The following is a 21,698-nucleotide window of genomic DNA, read 5'->3' as shown; positions in this document are numbered from 1 at the left end:
GCTCTTGCCTGAGTGAACTGGCTTCATGGTCTCCATGTCTGATGTTCTTCTCAATATAACATTTTGTCACTTCCCAGAGGTGCAAGGCAGGCAATTTATTTTCATTTAAAATATTTACTCTGCTGCTGCTGCTGCTACTAAGTTGCTTCAGTCATGTCGGACTCTGTGTGACCCCATAAACAGCAGCCTACCAGGCTCCCCTGTCCCTGGGATTCTCCAGGCAAGAACACTGGAGTGGGTTGCCATGTCTTTCTCCAATGCATGAAAGTGAAAAGTGAAAGTGAAGTTGCTCAGTCATGTCCGACTCTTAGTGACCCCATGGACTGTAGCCTACCAGGCTCCTCTATCCATGGAATTTTCCAGGCAAGAGTACTGGAGTGGGGTGCCATTGCCTTCTCCGAATATTTACTCTAAAAGGAGCCAAATACTTGTAACAAGTTGAAGGCAAAATGCAGAAGAGTGCTTTAAAAGTGTGACATAAGCCAGGTGGGCTAGATGGCATCATGAAAGAGCACAGGTTTTGAAGTCAGAAAGACCCTTAGCTGGGGACCCTTGGGCATATAGAGAACTCTCATGAGCTTCAGTTTTCACTGCTGTACAGTTGGTGTGGTTATCCAGACAATGCACATGATTGTTATAAGGAAACATTACAAATGCATGTCCTGAAGTAAATCGTTTATCATTAGGGAAATGAAGTGTAGAAATAGCTTAGCACAGGGTCTGGTGCATTTTTTAAATTTTTCCTAGTGTATTTTTCCAGTTTTATTGAGGTTTATATTTAAATATAGTTGACACAAAGCACAGCATTAATGTTAAAGTATATAGCATAATGAATTGATTTATACGTATGATAGCCATGATAAGTTTAGTTAATATCCTTTGTAGTATATCAAAACAAAAAGAAAAAAATATATTGTAATGAGAACTCTTAGGATCCATTCTTTCAACATCTTTCAAATATATCATACAGCAATGTTAAGTATGGGGCTTCTGAGGTGGCGCAGTGGTAAAGAATCTGCCTGCCAATGCAGGAAACTCAAGAGTAGTAGGTTTGATCCCTGAGTCAGGAAGATTCCTTGGAGTATGAAATGGCAACCCACTGCAGTATTCATGCCTGAAAAACTCAATGGCCAGAGAAACTTGGCAGACCTCAGTCCATGAGTTTACAAAGAGTTGGATGTGATTGAGAGACTGAGTACTCATAATATGTTAACTATAGTTAGTCATCACACTGTACATTGCAACTCCAGTACTTATGTATTTTATGACTGGAAGTTGACACCTTTTGACCACCTTCACCCAGGAGTGGCAAGTGGGGGAACTGAATGAAGGAGATTTGTTAATAAGTAGTGTCTCTTACTTTATTAAGCATAGGGTAGGATATTCTTCCTTACATCATAACAGGCTATAGTAACAACTCTCAAATCTCAGGGATGTAGCAAAATGAAGGTAATCTCATTTTCATGTTATAAGTCCACTGCAAAGAATCAAAATGGCTTTGCTCATTAAGATTAACTCTGGGACCTCAGGGACCCAGCTAGTTGGAAATTCAAATACCACTGATACAACTTTTGAGGCAGGGTGATGAGAATATAGTAACTTATTTTCTGGCTTTAAAATCTCCACTTTAAAATGACACATGTTATTTCCAATCTTGTTTTATTACCTGTACAGGTCACCAGAAGAATGCCTAACTTCAAAGAGGATCAGAAAGTACAGTCCTATCACACTTCAGGGAGAGAACAAAAATATTTGTCTCCTGCTCTCGTGATTAACTCCAAGCATATAAGTAAAGGACCTAGTGATTAAACTACGATTTCTTACTAATTAAATCCCAAATGTTTGTAAAATAGAAAAATGTTGAAGTGGAAATAACACAGTGGGGTTTACTAGAATATAATAGTAGTGACTTCATTAAATTTGTAAAATGCTCTGATATTTCCCCAACCTTTCAACCTCATTTTAATCAGTGGGAGATCTGACCAGGAATAAGTATGCACACATAATGAGAAGATACAAAGTTGTAAGTGTTAAAATGAAATTTCCAATGGATAAATTACTGATCTAGTAGGTGTATATTTAGTAAATTATGAATTGAGCAACATCCAATCTAGTAGATAAAAAGGAACTCCAATAAGCTATATAAGACGAGAGATTTTTATAAACCAAACTGAACAGAAACAAGAAACATATGCTGAGTATTTGCTAGCTGATTAAAAAATAAATAAATAAAAGGATACCTTCCTTACATGGAGCAAAGGGAAGTCTTGGAGCCAGGTCAGGTAACTTGTACTGAGCAGCCAAGCTCTAATTGGTTGATCTAGGGCTTCCTTTTCCAGGAGATTAGAACATAGTTATTTAGTTAAGTTTGAATAGCTGACATTGGGCTTGGCATGAGGGACTTCATCTTGAGGCTAATTTGGTTACTTTAGTAAAAGTGACATACCAACAGCCACCTGAGAAACTAGCAGCCTGGCAGTGAAACCCAGAGAAAAACACTATAAAGTATTATGGAACAATTATATGTGCTGGGCATTGTCTTAGGGTGGTGTAAAGAGAGTAGTGAATAAAGCAGACACAAAATTCTACTTCTCATATTTTAGATACATGTGTTAATGTTGGTTTTTAATATTAAAAAAAGAGTTTGTCTTTTTGTGGTATGGAATACACATTCCAAACCAATTCCATGAAATTTTTCTTGTGATAGGAAGAGTATATCTTAAACTCTAGAGCTTTTGAATTTTGTGCGGAGGGAATAAATCTGATTTCATATTGGATTCATTTATTTTACTTTAACCTTTGTATTTTATTATTTTTGCCACAAGTTAATCATTAAAGGGATGTGCCCTATAGCTTAAAGTACACATAATGGTCCATTTCTGGGAACTCTGCCTCCCATGCCTGAGTGTTAAGCTAAAATATCTTTGTTTAAGCTCATGGGAAACATCCTGACCAGGCCCCACTGTGAATAACTGCAGAAAATAAGAAATTAACACATGCCTTCTGGAGTCGAGCTGGAACAAGGAAATATTTACATCAACATATTGCCTTTTTTTACTTTACCTCCTCATCTTCCCCTCTTTGTTCTAAAAATAAAATAAAATAAAAATAAATAAATAAATAAAAATTAAATTGAGTAAAAACAAAGCCAAGCTTTCAAATCCTGTCAAGATGGTCCTTTGGGACACTAGTACACCATCTTTTCAGTCTGCTGGCTTTCCAAATAAATACACTATTCCTTGCTCCAATGCCTCCTCTCTAGATTTATTGGCCTGCAATGTAGTAAGTAGTAGGAGCTTGGACTCGGTACCATTTTTCCTACAACCATGTCTCAGATGGCCTTACTGTGAATTGTATCTGAAAGAATATAGCCTTCCTGCGAAGGTACATAGAGATAAGATACAGAGCAGGCATACATAGGCTCTGGGACCAGGCTACCTGAAATCAGGGGCCTACACAGCTACTATGAGCTAAGAGGCCTTTGGTAAGTTACTTTACTGATCTCTGCTTTAGTTTCTTCAACTGCCAAGTTCATCCATTGAGGAGAGGGACATCTTCTTCACATTATAGTCTAATGTATGTGCAATTGCTGAGAAAAGACCAGACATATAATATTATTAATTTTACTTCTTGGGTATTGGAAAGGATAGTGGATATGTAAAATATGAGCTTCTTATCCAGAAATAAGATGAACAGACTTCCATCACTCTCTCTTCAATTCACCGTAAAGACAATTTTCCGTCATCCTTTAGGGTAATATATTGATAATGCAGGACTTCCCAGGTGGCTCCAATATAAAACAATCCACATGCCATTACAGGAGATATAGGAGATGCCTGTTCAATCCCTGAGTCAGAAAGATCACCTGGAGAAGGAAATGGCAACCCACTCCAGAATTATTTCCTGGAAAATCCCATGGACAGAGGTGCCTGGCAGACTACAAACAGTCAGATATGACTAACACACAGTCACCTCATACTGATAAGGAGTGCATGTGTACTCAGTCATGTCTGACTCTTTATGACTCCAAGGAAATCTGCCATTCTCCTCTGTCCGCAGCATTTTTCAGGCAAGAATACTGGGGTGGGTTGCCATTTCCTCCTCCAGGAGATCCTTCTGACCCAGGAACTGAACCTGTGTCTCTTGCATTGGCAGGAGGATTCTTTACCACTGCAATACCTGGGAAGCAATGTTGATAATAGTTTGTTGATAATCACCAATAAAACTGGAAAAGGTCAGTTTTCTTTCCAATCCCAAAGAAAGGCAATGTCAAAGAATACTCAAACTACTGCACAATTGCACTCATCTCACACACTAGCAAAGTAATGCTCAAAATTCTCCAAGCCAGGTTTCAACAATACATGAACTGTAAACTTCCAGATGTTCAAGCTGGTTTTAGAAAAGTCAAAGGAACCAGAGACCAAATTGCCAACATCCGCTGGATCAATGAAAAAGCAAGAGAGTTCCAGAAAAACATCTATTTCTGCTTTATTGACTATGCCAAAGTTTTTGACTGGGTGGATCACAATAAACTGTGGAAAATCCTGAAAGAGATGGGAATACAAGACCACCTGACCTACCTCCTGAGAAATCTGTTTGCAGGTCAGGAAGCAACAGTTAGAACTGGACATGGAACAACAGACTGGTTCCAAATAGGAAAAGGAGTACGTCAAGGCTGTATGTTGTCACCTGTTCATTTAACTTATATGCAGAGTACATCATGAGAAACGCTGGGCTGGATGAAGCACAAGCTGGACTCAAGATTGCTGGGAGAAATATCAATAACCTCAGATATGCAGATGACACCACCCTTATGGCAGAAAGTGAAGAGGAACTAAAAAGCCTCTTGATGAAAGTGAAAGAGGAGAATGAAAAAGTTGTCTTAAAGCTCAACATTCAGAAAACAAACATCATGGCTTCCGGCCCCATCACTTCATGGCAAATAGATGGGTAAAGAGTGGAAACAGTGGCAGACTTTATTTTTGGGGGACTCCAAAATCACTGCATGTGATTTTGCAGTCACCACTGCAGCCATGAAAATAAAAGAAGCTTGCTCCTTGGAAGAAAAGTTATGACCAATGTAGACAGTATATTAAAGAGCAGAGACACTACTTTGTCAACAAAGTAAGTCTAGTCAAGGCTATGATGTTTCCAGTAGTCATGTATGGGAGAGTTGGACTATAAAGAAAGTTGAGCACCGAAGAATTGATGCTTTTGAACTGTGGTATTGGAGAAGATTCTTGAGAGTCCCTTGGACTGAAAGGAGATCCAATGAGTTCATCCTAAAAGAAATAAGTCCTGAATGTTCATTGGAAGAACTGATGCTAAAGCTGAGACTCCAATACTTTGGCCACCTGATGCAAAGACCTGACTCATTTGAAAAGACCCCCATGCTGGAAAAGACTGAGGGCAGGAGGACAAGGGGACAACAGGGGATGAGATGGTTGGATGGCCTCACCAACTCAATGGACATGAGTTTGGTTAAACTCTGGGAATTGGTGATGGACAGGTAGGCCTGGCATGCTGCAGTCCATGGGGTCACAAAGAATCATACATGGCTGAGCAACTGAACTGTCTGTACTGAATCACCAGTAAAATTTGAAAACTTCCCAGAGATTCTATTGATATACTGATAATTTATTTTGAGGATGAAAACCAGTTCCTATTCCAGTGATAGTAGTTGAATTGATGCTCTGATATAATTTTTTTCAGAAGCTGATTTTGTGTTATGTTTTACTTTATTAGTTTCCACATATCTTCTCCACTGGAATACAAGCTGTAGGACAGCAAGAGTTTTAACATGTTTTCTTCTTTGTACCCAGAATCTGGAATGAGGTCCAACAGATATATGCTAATTAACATTTTAGATTAATGAATTAAGGACTGAACTAATCTTTCCACTTATCAGCCTCTTACAGAGACAGTGTGTCAGTAAAAATTATCTGGAAAATTTGGTTGACTTGAGAAATTCTTAATCTGACAATTGTCAGACTTTGGACTCCAAGTGATTATGATTTTTCTTCCTTTTTAAGATAGATAACCACCAATGCTAATGACACTTTAACTAAAAAAGAAAGCTGGATGCACAGGCAATTTACATTTTGTAAAAATAACCACACACATACACGTTTTCACCTGATTTAATTTTATTTCCTTCCTGAGAGTGGATATATATAATAAACTACACTTTTAACCCAAATTTAGGTTTGTAAAGTGAACCTAATAATCCACATACATTGAAATTAACTTTTAGATGTAGTTTTGACAAATGTATAAAGTGGATAACCATCACCATGACCAAAATGTAGAATATTTCCATCACTCCAAATTTCCTGTGTCCTTTTTTGTTCCATTTTCTCTTCCCACAGAAACCCTTAACCTCTAACCTTGTAGCTTTTCTCATAGTTTGCCTTTCAGTGTATCATAAAAATGGAATCAAACAGTATGTTCATTATATTTGCATTTTGACTCTTTTTGGACTTCTGATATTTGCTTTTTCCTATTAGTAGTTGATCATTTTGCATATGACTCCTTTGTATGTAACCCTGTATTATTTGATTTAGCAATCTATGACTAAAATATTTGAGGAAGAGAATGAAAAGTGAAAAATATAATGAACTTATATTTTTTCTTGACATATAAAAAAATAAACAAAATGTTCCCAAGCCCTTCAACTCCCAATAATAAACTCCTTGCTATGTTAATCATTCTTGTTTACACAATCTTGCCTATTTTTTAGTGAACATTGACACCATTATCTTTTATGATCAATCATTGGCCATTATCATTCACCTTCACTTATTCCCAGGACTGTGGAAATATAATAGAAAATGTGTTTGTTTTGTTTTGTAATCTGCCCTTTTCCTGCTTAATGATACTGCTTAGTAAGTGGGATGATACAAGGAGAAAGAAATCAAATTACAACCGGTACGGTTACAAAGTGCCATTTTCTCTGCCACCATTCTAAATCTTCCCTGTTCTACTGTAAGGCTCCTAACTGGTTAATTCTTCTAATCTCCCCTTGCTCCAAATTTGTCCCTTGCCTGGCTCTTAGTTTTATCTTTGTAATACATAGTTCTAATCCTATTATTTCTCAGCAAAATTTTTCTCAATTGTCTCTCACCATGAACCTAATTAAACTCAGATTTCTTATCCTGCCACTTGCAAACTTCTCCAAGAATGCTGTAAAATTTTCTTTGTTTTATCTTTCTACTTCATCCCTACATAATCCTTATACTCGCTTTGCATTGTGTTTTGTGCTATTTTGGAATGAGCTCAAACTAATTTTGCCCTCACTTGGAAGGTCCTGACACAATTGTATTGCAAAGTAAATATTAGTGTACTTAAACAAACCAGGAGGAAAGCAAGCAGTATCAAATCTGCAATTTATATGCTGCTTTAGAGTTAAGAAATAAGTAAATATATCATTATTATTTGTTTAGCTATAATAAATATAAGGCCACATTACAGCTAATTTTATTAAGCATTTCTTGTATGTCAGAAATTATGTTTGGTAAATTCTCATTGTTAACAATTTCAAACAATAATTAAAGTATTGTAAATATCATTATTTAATGGACTGAATGTAAATAGCAATCATTTTAATGATAAACTACAAAAGAATTCTCTAATTATCAACACTTTGAGTCAGTTCAATAGCTCAGTCATGTCCAGCTGTTTATAACCCCATGGACTGCAGCATGCCATTGTCCATCACCAACTCTAGGAGCTTGATCAAAATCATATTCATTGAGTCGGTGATGCCATCCAACCACCCCATCCTCTGTTATACCCTTTTCTTCCTGCCTCCAATCTTTCCCAACAACAGGGTCTTTTCAAATGAGTCAGTTCTTTGCATTGAGGGCAATGCAATACTTTGCAATACTTTGGTATTGGAGCTTCAGCTTCAGCATCAGTCATTCCAATGAATATTCAGGACTAATTTCCTTTAGGATTGACTGGTTTGATCTCTTTGCAGTCCAAGGGACTCTCAAGAGTTTTCTCCAACACCACAATTCAAAAGCATCAATTCTTTTGTGATCAGCATTCTTTATAGCCCAACTCTCACATCCATATTTGACACTGGAAAAATCATAGCCTTGACTAGACAGACCTTTGTCAGCAAAATAATGTCTCTGCTTTTTAATACGCTGTCTAGGTTTGTCATAGCTTTCCTTCCAAGGAGCAAGCTTCTTTTAATTTCATGGCTGCAGTCACCATCTGCAGTAATTTTGGAGCCCAGGAAAATAAATCTGTCACTGTTTCCATTGTTTCCCCATCTATTTGTCACAAGGTGATGGGACTGCATGCCATGATGTTTGTTTTCTGAATGTTGAGTTTTAAGCCAACTTTTTCACTCTCCTCTTTCACTTTCATCAAGCGGCTCTTCAGTTCGTCTTTACTTTCTACCATTAGGGTAGTGTCATCTGCATATCTGAGGTTATTAATATTTCTCCCAGCCATCTTGATTCCAGATTGTGCTTCATTCAGACAGGTATTTCTTATGATGTACTCTGCATATAGTTTAAACATGCAGGGTGACAAAAACAGCCTCGAGGTACTCCTTTCCCAATTTGGAACCAATCTGTCGTTCCATGTCTAGTTCTAACTTTTGCTTCTTGACCTGCATACAGATTTCTCAGAAGGCTGGTAAGGTGGTCTGGTATTTCCATCTCTTTAAGAATTTTCCACAGTTTTTTGTGATCCAAACAGCCAAAGATTTGGGTGGAGCCAATAAATCAGAAGTAGATATTAATGCTTTAAATTTATTTAAAACTAAGATTGGAAAAAAAGCAGGTCATCCAAAATTTTTTCATGAAAATTAATATATAGATCTAGCTCTTATTTTGTTAATAAAAAATTACATGATAATTTAAAATGATGAAATCTAATGAGCCTCATTTTTTTTCCCTCTCAAAAAAACTAGTATATATACAAAACATGTATTTTAAAATTTTGCATATGGTGTCAGAGTATGTCTGAAGAAATTTAAGGTCATCCATGTGTGTACTCTGCACTGATGAATTCCAAAATCCATGCAAAATATTATGCTAAGACCTCAAAATTACTTTGCTGACAAAGCTATGGTTTTTCCAGTCTAGTCGAAGCTATGGTTTTTCTAGTAGTCATGCAGAGATGTGAGAGTTCAACCATGAAGAACACTGAGCAATGAAGAACTGATGCTTTTGAACTGTGGTATTGGAGAAGACTCTAAAGAGTCCCTTGGACTGCAAGGAGATCAAACCAGTCAATCCTAAAGGAAATGAGTCTTAAATATTTATTGGAAGGACTGATGCTGAATCTGAAACCACAATAACACAATCAGGCCAGGTGATGCAAAGAACTGACTCTTTAGAAAAAGACCCTGATGCTGGGAAAGATTGAAGGCATGAAGAGAAGGGGACAATAGAGAATGAGGTGTTTGGACAGCATTACCAACTCAATGGACATGAGTTTGAGTAAGTTCCAGGAGTTGGTGATGGACAGGGAAGCCTGGCATGTTGCAGTCTATAAAGTCAGAAAGAGTCAGACGTGAGTCAGCTACTGAACTCAATTGAAAATCAAGAAGTCCTTAATTAATCACATATGTTATATAATTAATTTCATAGTTGTTAAATTTAAACAAGTATAGCTATTTTTCTGAAACTAAAGAACATAAGGGCAATGAACTAATCTTCCATAATTTAAGGGAAAGAAAACAGATGTATTTCAAGTGAATGAATATATGCAATTTACAAAGCATTTTGTCTTCTCTCATTATTTATATATGTCTGCACACATGCCATGTCATTTCAGTAGTGTCCCACTCTCTGTGACGCTATGGACTATAGCCTGCCAGGCTATTATGTCTATGGGATTCTCCAGGCAAAAATATTGAAATAGGTTGCCATGCATTCCTCCAGGAGATCTGCTTTACCCAGGGATCAAACATACATCTTTTATATCTCCTGCATTTATATGAGGGTTCATTACCATTAGCACCACTTGGGAAACCCTTGCATATCTCTAGACTGAATTATAAATGCTCATATGCAAGTGTGTCTGTGTGATTCAATAAAATATTCTTGCTCTGAAGAAATTTGCCAATTATTGTGAACATAAATATAGAAAGGGACAAATGTGTGCATAAGGTCAAATTAAATATTAATCCATTTATTATATTTTCCTCTAAATTTATATATCAAATATTTTTATTTCACTATTTATATATAGACATGTATATCTATATGATTGTGTACATGTTTGCATATGTATATGTATATATACTTGCATAATTTCACAGTGGATGTTACTGCTGCTTTAATGCTTTTGATTTAATTAGTCTGCTAAAGACCAAGGTGACATCAGTTTGAAACAGTGCACAGTAACGTGCATTCATATTTCACATCACTAACTTCCTTATAGTGAGTTGACTTAGAAACAGCATGCCAATTCACCAGGTGAAAAATCAGTTGTTTGTTTTTTGTTAAAATATACTGCTGTCCACGATATATCATATAAGCAATCACGTGGTGTCTGCATTGCTGGGTTCTTTTGCTTTAATATTCTGTGTTTAAATACTCATTTAGGGCAGTGCAGACTAATGGTTAAACATATTTGAATCTAATTGCCTAAGTTCAGTACTGGCTCCAACACTTACTAGTTGTATAACCATTAACAAGATAATTAAACCCTCTCTGCCTTAGTTTTTTCATAGTGTTTTATGAAGTCTAAATGAATTAAAATTTGCAGCAAGCTTAGATCAATGACTGACTCATAGTAGGCATTGTTACATATACAGTTAGTCATGTTGGGCTTCTCAGGTAGCAGAGCAGTAAAGAAACCACCTGCCAATGTAGGAGATGCAAGAGAATCCAGTTCAATCCCCAAATCAAAAAGATACCCTGGAGTAGAAAATGGCAACCCACTCCAGTTTTCTTGCTTGGAAAATTCCATTGACAGAGAAGCCTGATGGGCTACAGTCCACAGGGTCACAGAGTTAGACATGACTGAGCACACACACACACACATGCACACACACATATTACATATATATTTTTTTAATAAAATAAAATTATCCATTTTATTTGTTGTAGATGGAATGCTTATGGAACAGGTTGAAGTTTTTCTGTGCTAGCCATATAAATTATGGGATTAATTTTTTCTAACTCCTACACTTCTCCTTTTCCTTTAGCTAAAATTTCTTTTCTAATTGTCCCACTTAAAAGTAAAATAAATGTATACATTTAGAGACAGAAGACCTGACTATATTTGTTGTAATATTTAATTTCTTTGTGTACCTGTGACTAAGAGAGAGACAAATTTTTAAATCTGAAGCACTTGTATTCCCCAAATAAATGGAAATATTTCTCATTGAAAAAATGAAAAAAATCTCTAAAGTGCTCATTTGGTAGATATTTGTTGATACCCTATTCAATGCTTTCACGAGGAAGAGATAAATAATAAATAGAAACATCGTTCATGATTTTAAATAATTTAAATTCTAGATATTTTGTGTAATCTATTTAATGTGAAGGCATAAAATGAAATAACATTCCAGAAATTATTATATCAATCTCATTTTATCTTTATTACTATTTAATGCATAACTTAAGGTACTATGTTGCTCTTAATTAAAAAAATAAAAATATAGCATTGCCAATTTTTTTCAAATTGAGTCATATAAAAATCAATGTGCCATTAGTATGACTTTACAGAAAGGTAATATAGCTTATGCGAGACAGCAAAAGAGACACAGATGTATAGACCAGTTTTTTGGACTCTGTGGGAGAGGGTGAGGGCGGGATGATTTGGAAGAATGGCATTGAAACATGTATAATATTATCTAAGAAATGTATCGCCAGTCCAGGTTCGATGCAGGATACAGGATGCTTGGGGCTGGTGCACTGGGGTGACCCAGAGGGATGGTACCGGGAGGGAGGAGGGAGGGGGGTTCAGGATAGGGAACACATGTACACCTATGGTGGATTCATGTTTGGCAAAACCAATACAATATTGTAAAGTAATTAGCCTCCAATTAAAATATATAAATTTAAATTAAAGAATATATATAGCTTAATGAAATGACTGACATGAATTAAGAATAAATGGCAATAACAAAGTGGCAGTTCAGTTCAGTTCAGTCACTCAGTCATGTCTGAGTTTTTATGACCCCATAGAAAAGCCGCATGTCAGGCTTCCCTGTCCATCATCAACTCCCAGAGCTTGCTCAAACTCATGTTTATCGAGTCAGTGATACCATTCAACCATCTCATCCTCTGTTGTCCCTTTCTTCTCCTATCTTCAGTCTTTTCCCGCATCAGGGTCTTTTCTATGGAGTCAGTTCTTTGCATCAGGTGGCCATAGTATTGGAGCTTCAGGCTCAGCATCTGTCCTTCCAATGAATATTCAGGGCATAGTTCTTTTAGGAGTCGCTGGTTTGATCATGTAGTCCAAGGGACTCCCAATAGTCTTCTCCAACACCACTGTTCAAAAGCATCAATTCTTCAACGGTCAGTTAAGAAACATCAATTTAAAAAAAAAATCAAAATTGTGATAGAAGGCAGAGAAAGAGGTGATACTTGAAGCTAGAGATTTGATGAAAGTCCAGATTCATGTGCTTATGGAGCAAGTAAAAGCAGGGGGCTAACCTAGTATCACTGAGATACAGAAAAGACAAGGAGTACACAACAGCAGTTAAATTTTCTATTTGCTTCTAACATAGAATTTTCTTCTTGCCTGTTCTTGCATCAACCCAAAGAAAAGAAAGCTGGTCAAGAAGCACCAAACCTGTAATCATAGCTAGCATAAGTCTGGTTAGTGCCATTTTCCAAGTAAGTAAACAAGATGGATCAACTTTGATTGATTCAGATAAAAATGACCAGTTCTTTGGAGACCTGAAATAAGTAAAATTTCAATTATCATATTTAATATAATGAAAACATTCATAAATAATCTGAGAATAATGAGAAAAACTTGGAAACTGAGAATTTTTATGCTCAGATTTAAAAATTCATTAATACCATTATAATATAATATTAACTTGCTATCAAGAGTGCCAAGATCACAGCTACCACCATCAGCAAAGGCAGAATTTTATAAAAGAATAAGAATAAAAAAGACAGTGGATTGTTCAGTAGGAACACTAGGTACTGAAAAACAATGGAAAGTTGATTTCAATTTTGAAGAATATTTTCAATGTAGAATAGGTATCCAAGAATATTAAGTGATTGTAAGTGCATAACAAAATACTTTCATTAAGAGACTGCAACAATGTGACTTTAAAAAGAAATTTTTTTTAATTTTATTTTTAAACTTTATAATATTGTATTAGTTTTGCCAAATATTTTGAATCAGTGGTGTCAGTCTAAGAAAACCAATGAGGGAAATCAAGACACTAGCCTTAATGAATAGAGTAGGTGGCTCAAATTAGGGGATAGCATGAAGAGGAACTAAAAAGCCTCTTGATGAAAGTGAAAGTGGAGAGTGAAAAAGTTGGCTTAAAGCTCAACATTCAGAAAATGAAAATCATGGCATCTGGTCCCATCACTTCATGGGAAATAGATGGGGAAACAGTGGAAACAGTGTCAGACTTTATTTTGGGGGGCTCCAAAATCACTGCAGATTGTGACTGCAGCCATGAAATTAAAGACGCTTACTCCTTGGAAGGAAAGTTATGACCAACCTGGATAGCATATTCAAAAGCAGAGACATTACTTTGCCAACAGAGGTCCATCTAGTCAAGGCTTCATGTATGGATGTGAGAGTTGGACTGTGAAGAAGGCTGAGCACCGAAGAATTGATGCATTTGAACTGCGGTGTTGGAGAAGACTCTTGAGAGTCCCTTGGACTGCAAGGAGATCCAACCAGTCTGTTCTAAAGGAGATCAGCCCTGGGATTTCTTTGGAAGGAATGATGCTAAAGCTGAACTTCCAGTACTTTGGCCACCTCATGCGAAGAGTTGACTCATTGGAAAAGACTCTGATGCTGGGAGGGATTGGGGGCAGGAGGAGAAGGGGATGACAGAGGATGAAATGGCTGGATGGCATCACCAACTTGATGGATGTGAGTCTGAGTGAACTCCGGGAGTTGGTGATGGACAGGGAGGCCTGGTATGCTGCGATTCATGGGGTTGCAAAGAGTCGAACACAACTGAGCGACTGAACTGAACTGAGTGTGAGTAAAGATTGCTTAGAAGAGAACTGTTGTTCTTAGTAAGCACTTTATCCCTTCCTTTTAAAATTTGAAATCCTCTGTACCTACATCAGATTACAAAAGATCTACATCTTTTGCAATCTCTTCATTATAATTGGATACACAATTACCCATTAATATTATTCATAATAACTTCTCTCATCAAATTGTCTTTCTCATCATTTCTTGACTAGTATCTACTGAAAGATTAGGAATTGAACAAAAAATAAAGGATTTTCAATAATGATCTCAGTCTAAATAAAAATGATAATATGGAATTCACTTGCATTACATACTAAAAATAGGTATTTGTTGACTCACATACTATCACTGTTCTTAACAAATTACCACACATTTTGCAACTCAAACAGCATAAATTTATCATCTCAGAAGTCCAGGCAGGGATTAACTGGATCTTCTGCTCAGGGTGTCTCCAGGCAGAAGTCAATTTGTTGGTCAGGACTGTGGTCCCTTCTGAGCATCTCTATCAAGCTCATTAAAATTGTTGGCTGAATTCAGTCCCTGGCAGCTTTAGTACAGAAGTCTCATTGCTGTTGTCGATTTGTGGTCTATTGGCAGGGTTTTCCCTCAGTTCCTAGAAGCTACCTTCAGGTCTTAGTCACAAGCCCTTCTCAAAACATGACAGCTTTTTTTTTTTTTTTTTTTAAGCTAGAAGGAGAATCTCATTTGCTTCAAATCTCTACATCCAGTCTCCTAAATTGGAATCTGAGATAAGTTATTCAAGAGAGTGAAAATCCCACTATATTCACAAGTTCTGCCATTACTCAGGGAAGGAGACTATAACAGGATGTTTATACGGGTTCTTAAGAACCAGTTAGAAATTTGCCTGATAGAATTCAATAAATACGCCTGAATGTCAACAATATTTCAGTAGTTAAAGACACATTGCTATTCAGTGTTAAGTCATGTCTATTTTGTGAACCCGTAGACTGTAGCCTGCTAGGCTCCTCTGTCCATAGGATTTCCCAGGCAAGAATACTGGAGTGTGTTGCCATTTCCTTCTCCAGGGGATCTTTCCAACCCAGGGATCAAACCTGAGTCTCCTGTATTAATAGGTGATTCTTTACTGCTGAGCCCCCAGGGAAGCCCAAAAACCATATTAATGCCTTGCTAGTAACCTTATTGATTCTCAAATCTGGTTTCTATCTGAATTAAGTGTTAAGCTTTAAAATATAGGATTATGAGGCTCCAGTCCATTTAAATTAGAATTTCTGTTATGTGGCCAGACTATGATATTTTTAATATTTATCAAGAGATTCTAACATTTAACTGGGGTCAAAAGCCACATTTCTTAATAGAAAAAAGCACATGAAAGTTTGTGTTAAGATGACTTACATAGCCCCATGAATCTTAAGTTTACTTTTTACAGGCATGCTTCAGAAATATTTCAGGTTTATTTCCAGACCACCCCAATAAAGCTTCCCTCATAGCTCAGTCAGTAAAGAATATGCTTGCAGTGTGGGAGACCTGGGTTCGATTCCTGGGTTGGGAAGTTACCCTGGAGAAGGAAATAGCAACCCACTCCAGTATTCTTGCCTGGAGAATCCCATGGGTAGAGGAGCCTGGCAGGCTACAGTCCATGGGGTCACAGAGTCGCACACGACTTAGTGACTAAACCACCACCACCATCACCAATAAAGCAAATATTGAAAGAAAGCAAGTCACACAAAGTTACTGGTTTCCCAGTGCAAATCAAAGTTATATTCATACCACACTGTAGTCAAGTAAGTGTGCAATAGTACTATGTCTAAAATTTGCACACATCTTAGTGAAAAAAAAAAAAAAAAACTTTACTTAGAAAAATTTCCAGCCATCATCTGTCAACACAAGGTTTCCACAAACCTTCAATTTGTAAAACACATTGTCTGTTAAAGTGAAACTACGCTCGTATTGCATGTCTGCCTATCTGGAATTTAAAGTGCTTTATATGGTGCAAATTACCCAGTTAGATTAAAAATTAACACAAAGATTGGTATTTATAAAAATAAATTACATACTTGCTGGATAAATAGCAAAAGAGTATTATTTAATTTATAGTAAGTTATTGGCATGTGGGCTTCCCAGGAGGCACCAGTAGTAAAAAACCCACTTGCCAAAGCAGGAGACTTAAAAGATGTGAGTTTGATCCCTGGATGGGGAAGATGCCCTGGAGGAGGGCATGACAACCCACTTGAGTATTCTTGCCTGGAGAATCCCATGGACAAAGAGCCTGGGGACTATGGTCCATAGGGTTGCAAAGAGTCAGACATGACCGAAGCAATTTAGGAAGCACAGAGCATATTGGAATGTGGTACAAGCCAATGGTGGTGGTTTAGTCACTAAGTCATGTCTGACTCTTATGACCCCATGGACTGTAGCCTGCCAGGCTCCTCTCTCCTGGGATTCTCCAGGCAAGAATTTTGGAGTGAATTGCCATTTTCTTCTCTAAGGGATCTTCCTGACCCAGGAATTGAACCCAGGTCTCCTGCATTGCAGGCAGATTCTTTACTGACTAAACTACAAGGGAAGCCACAAGCCAATGGATTTCATAATAATAAGAGGGTGAATTTATTTCCCATCACTTCATGGGAAATAGATGGGGAAACAGTGGAAACAGTGTCAGACTTTATTTTGGGGGGCTCCAAAATTACTGCAGATGGTGACTGCAGTCATGAAATTAAAAGACGCTTACTCTTTGGAAGGAAAGTTATGACCAACCTAGATAGCATATTCAAAAGCAGAGACATTAATTTGCTAACAAAGGTCCGTCTAGTCAAGGCTATGGTTTTTCCAGTGGTCATGTATGGATGTGATAGTTGGACTGTGAAGAAGGCTGAGCGCCGAAGAATTGATGCTTTTGAATTGTGGTGTTGGAGGAGACTCTTGAGAGTCCCTTGGACTGCAAGGAGATCCAACCAGTCCATTCTGAAGGAGATCAGCCCTAGGATTTCTTTGGAAGGAATGATGCTAAAGCTGAAACTCCAGAACTTTGGCCACCTCATGCGAAGAGTTGACTCATTGTTTCCAATTTTCATACCCTGATGCTGGGAGGGATTGGGGGCAGGAGAAGAAGGGGACGACAGAGGATGAGATGGCTGGATGGCATCACTGACTCAATGGACGTAAGTTTGAGTGAACTCCGGGAGTTGGTGATGGACAGGGAGGCCTGGCGTGCTGCGATTCATGGAGTCACAAAGAGTCGGACACGACTGAGTGACTGAACTGAACTGAAGAGTGTGAATAAGAAGAGGATAAGAATATTATTGAAATATGTGTGCATGTGTATGTTATAATATTGGGAATACTCAATATAAAATAAACATCAAAATTAAATAATTAATTATTAGCTTCAACAGATGTGTACTATGACAGTTTTAGGAATTAAGTGTACTGCTCTGATCTTGTAATAAATGAAGGGTAGAGGGGTATTGAAACTGAAGGCTTTCCTATTGCAAAGCCTGTGGGTTTTGATACACTGGCCTTCATTGACCTTACATTATATGGGAAGTTATTCTCTGCTTTTCTACAATCCTTATGTACAGTTTGTTCTTTACTGCTTTGTTTCTACATTAGGTAAAAAAAAATAAGCAACAGCTAATTTTGCTTTTCTGCTGAAGACTTGATAGTATTAATGAAATAATGTGATTGGAATATGGATTTAAAATTGTATATATGAGTTCATGAATGGAAAGCAGAAGACATACATTTTTAATGTTTCAGAAAATATAGCACTTTATATTTTGAGAAAAAATATTACATTTTATGTTTCAGGAAATATAGCATTTTATGTTTCAGAACATGTAACAGGGAAATAAAAGTAGCTATAAAATCATCTACAGGTTGATGTTTAAGTTACAGGAGATATTACTACAGAATGTACAAATTCAAAATCTACATAAATTGAACTGAATGGTATCTCAAGATGTATAGGTGTGAAGTGAAGTGATGGGTGTGGGAGGTGTTAATTATTTTGTATGCATTGGTACCCTGTTCTGACTTGACTTTAGCCAACTGATAGCTAGGTTTGGGTATATCTTTTTATTGACTCAAAATAATCAGGTCCTTAAATACTGCAGTCTCATATTAAAAGGTATATAAGAATATTGTAGCTCAGAATCTAAATAAAATTCTGAAGTGACTTTCCAAGTATATCTTACCATTTTGGAGAAGAAAATGGCAACCCACTCAATTTTCTGCCTGGAAAATTCCATGTATAGAAGGCCTGGCAGGCTATAGTACACATGATCACAAAAGTTGGATACCACTGAGCATGCACACTTCATTATCACTTAGTTTCTAATGCAGGAAAGTAGGATGTAATTTACAGAAAGAGGTATAGTTTCCAGTCTGAAAACAGCATCCATCAGTAATAGTAAATATAGCTGATTTTGGGGGGATTACCAATAATACAGAAAAGCAAAATGCCTGGAAGCAATCCATAAATTAAAATAATTTTATTTTATTTTTTTAAATTTTATTTTATTTTTAAACTTTACAATATTGTATTAGTTTTGCCAAATATCGAAATGAATCCGCCACAGGTACACCTGTGTTCCCCATCCTGAACCCTCCTCCCTCCTCCCTCCCCATACCCTCCCTCTGGGTCGTCCCAGTGCACCAGCCCCAAGCATCCAGTATCGTGCATCGAACCTGGACTGGCGACTCGTTTCATACATGATATTATACATGTTTCAATGCTATTTTCCCAAATCTCCCCACCCTCTCCCTCTCCCATAGAGTCCATAAGACTGATCTATACATCAGTGTCTCTTTTGCTGTCTTGTACACAGGGTTATTACCATCTTTCTAAATTCCATATATATGCGTTAGTATACTGTATTGGTGTTTTTCTTTCTGGCTTACTTCACTCTGTATAATAGGTTCCAGTTTCATCCATCTCATTAGAACTGATTCAAATGTATTCTTTTTAGTGGCTGAGTAATACTCCATTGTGTATATGTACCACGGCTTGCTTCCATGTCCTGGCTATTATAAACAGTGCTGCGATGAACACTGGGGTACACGTGTCTCTTTCGCTTCTGGTTTCCTCAGTGTGTATGCCCAGCAGTGGGATTGCTGGATCATAAGGCAGTTCTATTTCCAGTTTTTTAAGGAATCTCCACACTGTTCTCCATAGTGGCTGTACTAGTTTGCATTCCCACCAACAGTGCAAGAGAGTTCCCTTTTCTCCACACCCTCTCCAGCATTTATTGCTTGTAGACTTTTGGATCGCAGCCATTCTGACTGGCGTGAAATGGTACCTCATAGTGGTTTTGATTTGCATTTCTCTGATAATGAGTGATGTTGAGCATCTTTTCATGTGTTTGTTAGCCATCTGCATGTCTTCTTTGGAGAAATGTCTATTTAGTTCTTTGGCCCATTTTTTGATTGGGTCATTTATTTTTCTGGAGTTGAGCTGTAGGAGTTGCTTGTATATTTTTGAGATTAGTTGTTTGTCAGTTCTTCATTTGCTATTATTTTCTCCCATTCTGAAGGCTGCCTTTTCACCTTGCTAATAGTCTCCTTTGTTGTGCAGAAGCTTTTAAGTTTAATTAGGTCCCATTTGTTTATTTTTGCTTTTATTTCCAATATTCTGGGAGGTGGGTCTTAGAGGATCCTGCTGTGATGTATGTCAGAGAGTGTTTTGCCTATGTTCTCCTCTAGGAGTTTTATAGTTTCTGGTCTTACATTGAGATCTTTAATCCATTTTGAGTTTATTTTTGTGTATGGTGTTAGAAAGTGTTCTAGTTTCATTCTTTTACAAGTGGTTGACCAGTTTTCCCAGCACCACTTGTTAAAGAGATTGTCTTTAATCCATTGTATATTCTTGCCTCCTTTGTCAAAGATAAGGTGTCCATATGTGCATGGATTTATCTCTAGGCTTTCTATTTTATTCCATTGATCAATATTTCTGTCTTTGTGCCAGTACCATACTGTCTTGATAACTGTGGCTTTGTAATAGAGCCTGAAGTCAGGTAGGTTGATTCCTCCAGTTCCATTCTTCTTTCTCAAGATAGCTTTGGCTATTCGAGGTTTTTTGTATTTCCATACAAATTGTGAAATTATTTGTTCTAGCTCTGTGAAGAATACCATTGGTAGCTTGATAGGGATTGCATTGAATCTATAAATTGCTTTGGGTAGTATATTCATTTTCACTATATTGATTCTTCCAATCCATGGAAGAATTCCTCATCCATTTATGATAAGAACTCTCCAGAAAGCAGGAATAGAAGGAACATACCTCAACATAATAAAAGCTATATATGACAAACCCACAGCAAACATTATCCTCAATGGTGAAAAATTGAAAGCATTTCCTCTAAAGTCAGGAACAAGACAAGGGTGCCCACTTTCACCATTACTATTCAACATAGTTTTGGAAGTTTTGGCCACAGCAATCAGAGCAGAAAAAGAAATAAAAGGAATCCAAACTGGAAAAGAAGAAGTAAAACTCTCACTGTTTGAAGATGACATGATCCTCTACATAGAAAACCCTAAAGACTCCACCAGAAAATTACTAGAACTAATCAATGACTATAGTAAAGTTGCAGGATATAAAATCAACACACAGAAATCCCTTGCATTCCTATACACTAATAATGAGAAAACTGAAAGAGAAATTAAGGAAACAATTCCATTCACCATTGCACCGGAAAGAATAAAATACTTAGGAATAAAATAATTTTAATAATTTAAAATTTTACCTATCAAAGGACATTTTAAGACTTTCAAGATATTAATTTCATATATCACATAATTTATTCATTGATAATTTTGAGTGGTAGTTGAAAACTGTATTAAGAGGATTGAATGTGACTGGTTAATATAAAGAAGACATCAGTATGATGCAAAATTTTCATTGCTTAATAACTTATTTTTCCCAATTCACTAACATTCATCGCTATTAAGTAATATCAGGTGAATGCAGAGTCCATTAAACAACTAAATTAAACAAACAGCCACAAAACACAGTAATTTGTATGTTCATTTTCCTTGTATTTCTTATATTGTGCTCACATTGGCCTTGAGCTTTGTCTTAGAAATGGTTTTTACGGAACCTACACTGTTTATTAAATCTTGTGCTTTTCTTCCTCAGAGTTTGGAAATCTCAAGTAGTTTTCCCTGTGTTTTAAAGGTAAAATCCTGTAGTACAGTGTTTATGTACTTATTAGGAAATTAACATGTTAAATTTTATTAGGGCTGGCTGTTTTGTTTTACTTTGCACCCTGGTTACAAATTTGCATCTTTTCTTTATTGGTCTTTTTCTAAGTCATATTTTCCCCATAAACCTTCCTCTTTTTACAGCAAATTATGCTGAATGCATCATTTATAGGAATTTTTATTTTGCATTCTGCCAGAAATGTTTTTATTTGATTTCCTGTTATGTACTGGACAAGTTTCATTAGAAAACACATTCTGACATTATGAAAAAGCAGATACAGATAAAAATGTGACATTTATTATTTACATGTTTGCAACTTTGTAAATTATCCAATTCACTAATAACTGCTTGCCAGAGCCTAATT

This window comes from Bos indicus x Bos taurus, chromosome 20 (genome assembly GCF_003369695.1).
Source record: "Bos indicus x Bos taurus breed Angus x Brahman F1 hybrid chromosome 20, Bos_hybrid_MaternalHap_v2.0, whole genome shotgun sequence".
NCBI classification, from domain to species: domain Eukaryota; kingdom Metazoa; phylum Chordata; class Mammalia; order Artiodactyla; family Bovidae; genus Bos; species Bos indicus x Bos taurus.
The sequence above is the reverse complement of the archived record's forward strand: the minus strand, read 5'-3'. Positions refer to the sequence as shown.